This window comes from Cheilinus undulatus, linkage group 5, assembly GCF_018320785.1.
Source record: "Cheilinus undulatus linkage group 5, ASM1832078v1, whole genome shotgun sequence".
In the NCBI taxonomy this organism is placed as follows: Eukaryota; Metazoa; Chordata; class Actinopteri; order Labriformes; family Labridae; genus Cheilinus; species Cheilinus undulatus.
Genome location: NC_054869.1, coordinates 34,737,954 through 34,743,953, shown reverse-complemented (window position 1 = coordinate 34,743,953; position 6,000 = coordinate 34,737,954). Strand labels below are relative to the sequence as shown.

General features: G+C 44.5%; 1 protein-coding gene across 2 annotated transcripts in view; it reads left to right on the top strand.

Moving 5' to 3' along the window:
- Positions 1-238: 238 nt before the first annotated feature.
- The window catches only part of sema6a (sema domain, transmembrane domain (TM), and cytoplasmic domain, (semaphorin) 6A), a 177,015-nt gene continuing 171,253 nt past the window's right edge, over positions 239-6,000 (top strand). For both annotated transcript variants that reach the window (XM_041786846.1, XM_041786845.1), the window contains exon 1: positions 239-600. The gene's annotated coding sequence lies outside the window, so the exon portion shown is untranslated. The remainder of the gene's footprint in view (positions 601-6,000) is intronic.

The window sequence follows — 6,000 nt, the reverse complement described above, 5'->3', positions numbered from 1 at the left end:
ATTTCTGTGTCAAACAGCGAGCTGCCTTTCTCTTTCTCCAGCGCGCATTCTTCTCAAATACCGCTGCGTAAAAATAGAAATACAGTTGTCCATAACTGGCACCCATTGACACAATACCCCCCGTTCCAGCGACGTAGCTCCTCCCTATGTATGTGTGAGAGCTTGTGTGTGTGTGTGTGTGTGTGTGTGTAGCGGGTGGGTGACAGCTGGGATCGCTGCGCTCCGCTCCAGTCTGGTAAAGCTTCATCTCCAAATAGGATGACCGTCGGCTTTTGTGGAAGGGACTGCATGCAGCTCCGTAGCTAGCTCTGGGACATCCGCTTGGTTCCGCGCGCTCACTTGAATCTGAGGGGAGTTTAAAAGCCTAAACGAACGTTTTTTTTCCCTCTCTCCTGGTTGGATTTCCGATGGATATTCCCGTTTGAAGAGGTGTGATTTGAGCGCGGCATGTAACAAAAAGAAGCGCATGAGAAAAGTAGCGCTCGTATTGTTATTCCGAAGCGAGCACCCGTCTGAACTGCTTCGAGAGCCACATCCAATGGATTACTAAATGACAGAGCTGTGAAACCACTCCGAGGCATAGCCATTCATGAGCTGAAGGTAAGATTTCTTTGTTTATTTCAAACTTTAAGTGCGCTTACAGCCTGTACTAGTCTCTCTCCAGCCCCGGAGGCTTGTTGTCTGTTCAGCGAGGGCAGACTGCCGGTGACAAGTGCACCAGCTCTACAGCGTTACTTGAGCAACTTAAGGTGATATAGCGAATATAAACAGAACATTTGAAGTGTCTCAGCAACATAAAGTGTTATTATTTCATTTTGATTCAGCTCTGCTATCATTTTTACAGGAAAAACACTTCCTGCTGATAGAAACAGACAACAGTTTCGTGCGTAATCCCTCTAATGCTGTTTACCCATACGGAATAAAGAAGTATCAGTCTCAGACGATCTCTGTAGCCGATCAAACTGAGTCTAAACAAAAGGACAACAATGTTCTTATCATGCTGGGTTGCAGGGAGGGGAAAAAAACTGGCATGTTGTGGGAACTTGGAGCGAGTGTGGTCCTTTTGCTCCTCCGTAGCAGCGCTATTTCCAGTCATCCTGACCCTGGAAAGATGTGGGAAACGTCCACATATCAGTAGTAATGGGAGCCTTTAACAACTCATGCCTGATTAGTTATGAAAACACATCAACACTGAAGTGCTTGTTTCATTCCTTCAATGCATGATGGGAATTATATTTGCCGTTTATTCCCACATGATTGGGATTTTAAAATTAGAGCAGCAATTAGCATGTAGACTAATGATGCAGGCAGCCTTTATAAGCTTTTTATTTCCTCATGTGATTGACAGAAGTTTAACTTCTTTTGGTTAATTTTTAATGCAGTTTCCTGAATACGCTGCAGTTAATAAGCTACTTTTCTCTCTTTTTCACTGTGACAGACATTGACTAGCTCAGGCTACACCAGAAGAGAGCGGTCACTGTTACTCTTAGTCCAAAAGATCAATCAAATGTTTGTAATTCAGACCAGGAGACAAAATTGCAGCGGTCCTCAGAAGTGGATTTGCCATTAAATGAAGTGCTTTAACAAGCAGGGAGAGGAGTGAGAGAGAGAGAGGGGAGAGAGAGAGGCCTCATGAACCACAGCCAGCACCCTTACTGCCAACACCCAGCTAGAGATTTCCCCCTCTCCTCTCCTCTCCTCTCCTCTCCCAGTATGAAAAATCTCCCCAGAGGCACTGGGAAAAGATGGGAAAAGGATTCAGCAACTCTGAATGTAGGTTATAGGTGGTCAAGTGTGCAGGAGTGATGATACAAATGGATGAAGAAGTGAAGTATTGAAGGCAAAAATGTGCCTCATGTCAGCTGAATTTGGCGTTTTGGGAGTATGAACCCACTTAATGGCCTTTGCTATGAAAATAACATCGGAGGATTTTGTGCCAGAACTGAGAGGAAAGGGTGTGTTGTATCTGTTTCCCTGAAATCACCGGACATGTGTGGTAGCTTTACTGAGTGCAGGTTCTACATCCGTTACCTTGTGTTTTCATAACAGCCTGTACACATGCTGTGTCTTTGATTACCCATAGATCTTGAATGTGAAATAGCAGCATGTTCTACCATTTTAATACTCCTCCTCCCACAACATGAGCCTCAAGGCGTTCTTATGTCCTGGAGGCATTTTTTTTTTAAAGATGTTGCAGAGGCTTATGAATCCCTGCATACAGCACCACAAAACCAGAGTGCAAATCCTGCTATTATCACAGTATACAAAGGCATCTTGTGCTGCCGATACACGAATTACAGCGTGATTACCTTTGTGACAGCAGCCTGCCTGTTCTTCTCCTCCTGGAGAGGCAGAATAGAGCAGAGCAGACTGGAGTTGTATTTGGAGCAATGCTCTGTGGAGCGTTTGATCCTCCGATCCCTTAACAATGGCAGTGGGGATGGCATTGTGTGTGACTGATGTGGATTTGTCACACTGTAAGTGTGAGTAAGTGTTTACCTTTTGCCTGTTCTGGAGCTTTAATAGATGTGAATAATTGATAAATGGCTTGTTGAAATGAATTGGCCTTCTATCATAAACAGCCACACCGGTCATCATCTGTTTACCATTGCTCCCTATTCAGTCAGAGCAGTGTTCAATAGTGTGTAGTGTCAATAGTGTGTGTATTTATGCATATTTTATTGCAGCTATGTTTTATTGATGTCTCCCATCGTGTGTGGGCTGCTCTGTGTGTTTTCTTTAGACAATTAAAGTGCAAGGAAGCATCAAACCCCTCTCACTCATCTGGATGTGATTTATTGATGCTTAACCCATTTTCCACGTCTTTCTAAATTGCTGCTGCTTCAACTACACAGCCTGAAAGCTACATGACAAACCTGCTCCAGCACTATCATGAGTCTGCACGGGTGTTTTTTAGCACATTTTGCTCAGCAAAATCAGAGACGTTTTTAATGGAAGCGTCCATCACCATATTACACCGCACATTCGCTGATTTAAGCTGTGCTCAAGCTGGCTCTCGTTTCAAATTCAGTGGGTGTTTCAGTGTTGTGATTCAGAAGGTGAAAAAAAAAAGAGAGACAGGAAGATTTTCTAACCTGCTGTAACAAATTACACAACTCCCCCTCTCTGTAAACATTTGATTTAATCTTCTGCTCCTCCATCTCTGGGTTTTTTATGTCTCTCTGAAGTGATTATTTGATGAATGCCTTTCATTTTACCTCAAAAAACATGCTGAATGATATTATACAGGGATGAGAGGAGATGGCAAACCTCCTCCTGAATGTGTTTTGTTGATATATCAGAGCTTTGCAGTTTAATTTTGCTTTCCAGCCTGCCCTCTGTTAATAAGAGATGATGAATGATATGCATTGTACTACAGGGACCTAATATATCTCACCGTGCAGTATGGTCCAGCTCTCCCAGCATGCCTCATTGACAATGTAATCACTGCCTATAATCACTTGTTCCAGCATGTTCTATGTCTATAAAACACACATATATTTATGGTTCCAGTTTCTAACTTTCATTGTGTTGCTGCTCTCCCTCCACTTAGCCTTAACCCCTTCCAGCTCCCAATGTGCATCCATTGAATTAACCGTCCATGTGTTAAACGCCCCTCATCCTCGTTACATTAACATAATTGATTGAGTGTGTTGTCTGTTTATGCCAAGAAAGCCAGAGGCGTGCAGGAGCAGGCAGAAAAAAAAAACACAGCCTCATTTGGGCAGAATTGGCGGCCGGTCTGTTGGTGTTTTGGCTGTTGCTCCTTGGCAAAGCTTTGTTGTTAGAAATTAAATGAATTAGAAAGTGATAGCCAGCTCGTCTAGGAGAGGCCTGTTGAGGAGCCAACTTTGCCACTTCTTTTTTTAAAGGAAAACCTAGCAAGACGGATTCAAATGGAAACACGCTACAAGCATTTAGCACATGCAAGGTAATGCCTTTGTCTGAGCTGAGTTTGGTCAGCCTGTCATTACTCAAATGGAACACAGAGGAAATGCATTTGCAGGGATAATCCAAAAGCAGCAGGGCTTTGTGTGATTGCCTGGGAGATGGATGAGCGTCTGGCCTTGAAAAAGAGCCGTTCTTTTGCATATCAGATGATGTAAATTCATAAAAAAATATGATGTCCTAATTCCTGTCCTGCTGTTGTGCTTTTACAGGTGAGAGCAGCCAGCTATGAGTCATGCAGACGGCCACAGTCTGTTAAGACTCATTAGGGACACATCCGCTTTCTGTGGCTTGTGTGGTTAGTTTGCTTGTCGCCAGCCAATAAGGAAGTGCGTGTCATGAGGATGTTAAATACTCCTTTAGCCGTGACTCTGTGGTGTTTGTGTTGTAAGTCAGACCCCCCTTCCATTATCTGTGTATATTTCCAATAAGCGCTCATGGTGGCTAATGGTGGAGGGGGTTCTAGTGTGTGTACTCAGTGTGTGTGGACTCCCTGTGAGTATGGGTGCATGTTTGCGTGGCGTTGTTCGAGTGCATCTGTCCCTCCTCCCCGGGCCCCAGCGATTGGCACTGCATCTCTCATCTATTAATCATAGAGAGCGCTTGCTCTCTCATTCCGTTGCCATAGTTTCAGGACCTGAGACAGTGTTGGGGTGCCTGGCTGCCTAAAGAGAGGAAGAGGAAAGGAGAGGAAGGAAAGGTGTGACTATGAAGGAAAGGGGGAAATTACATAAACACTGTAGGGAAGGGAAGGCGGAACAATTGAAATAGAGCAGAGGAGGAAGGATGGGAAGTGATTGAAAGAGCAGTGGCGGGCTAACGCGGCGAGCAGGTCCTCACACGGCGGATGAGTGTGCTTCAAGAACCAAAATGGATTCCATTTTTATCTCAGCAGTGAGCCCTCTATCTCCTTCTGTGCTTGCATCTCTTTCTCTCTTATACACACAAAAATAAAAACCCTCTATCTCTTTGCTCTTTGTCCTAAAGAGAGCTCAAGAATATTTTCTCAGTGGGCATCATCTTGTGAATAGGATGCCCTTTGGGGGCTGCTGCATCTCCAGTGTGTTACAGTGCGTTGAGCGGCTGTTATTTCACCTTTCTTTACAATGGAAAAGACTTGAGTTGAGATGGGCCAGGGCCTCCTGTTTCATGCTCAGTTGGATGTTTTGATGGTAAATCATGCTGAAATCATAGGCTATTCAATGATGGATCACCACAGAAATCGACCACTATGGAAATTTCCAAAGCAGGGTATTCCTCTTGCTATCACACTCTGTCTCTTTGTCTCCATATATTTCTGTTATTTTTCCATTATCAGCTCTGTTCCTTCACCCACTTTTTCCCATCTTTGTGCAGGAAAAATACAACTGTTACTTAAAAAAGGGGGGTCTTGCTTTGGTGCTAGGCTTTGTACCTCCCAAATGACTTCATGATCTCATCTGGGCCTTTTAATGTCTAACTATGCTGTAATGTGGTGCTTGTATTATCGCCTTGTCTCCTCACGTCATACTCTGCCTTCTTGCTGGCGAGCATTTCCAATGGGAGCTTTCAGAAAGCAGCACTGTAATCATGGGATTCACGGCACACACAACCACCTTTATAACACAATTACACGCAAACCAACTCACACAAACTCACACGCACGCACAAAAGACACATGTAAGTGCACAGAAAATCGGTCAGCGGGGCAGTTTTCTTTCATGTCACCGAGTGGGAAGAGGAAAAAAGAAAGGCTGTCATTGTTACAGTGGTGCACAGTGAGTGCCAATGGGCAGAACACCAAGAATACAGGATTGTGGAGCACACTGTGTAATTCTCCCCCTCACTGTGTGTGGACTTTCTGCAGGGGAATTACTGTTAGGGGACAGAGGGACAAAGGAGGGAGTGCAAGAGTGCGTTTGCTCTTTGTGCTGATGGCACCGAGCTGCTTTTGTGCCTTTGAAGTGATGGGATTGCGGGTGACATCATAGCGGTCACATTCTCAGGTGCAGCAGGTGAATTAATCCACATGGGGGTGGAGGTAAAGGTGTGTGTCTGTGTGTGTCTGCATGC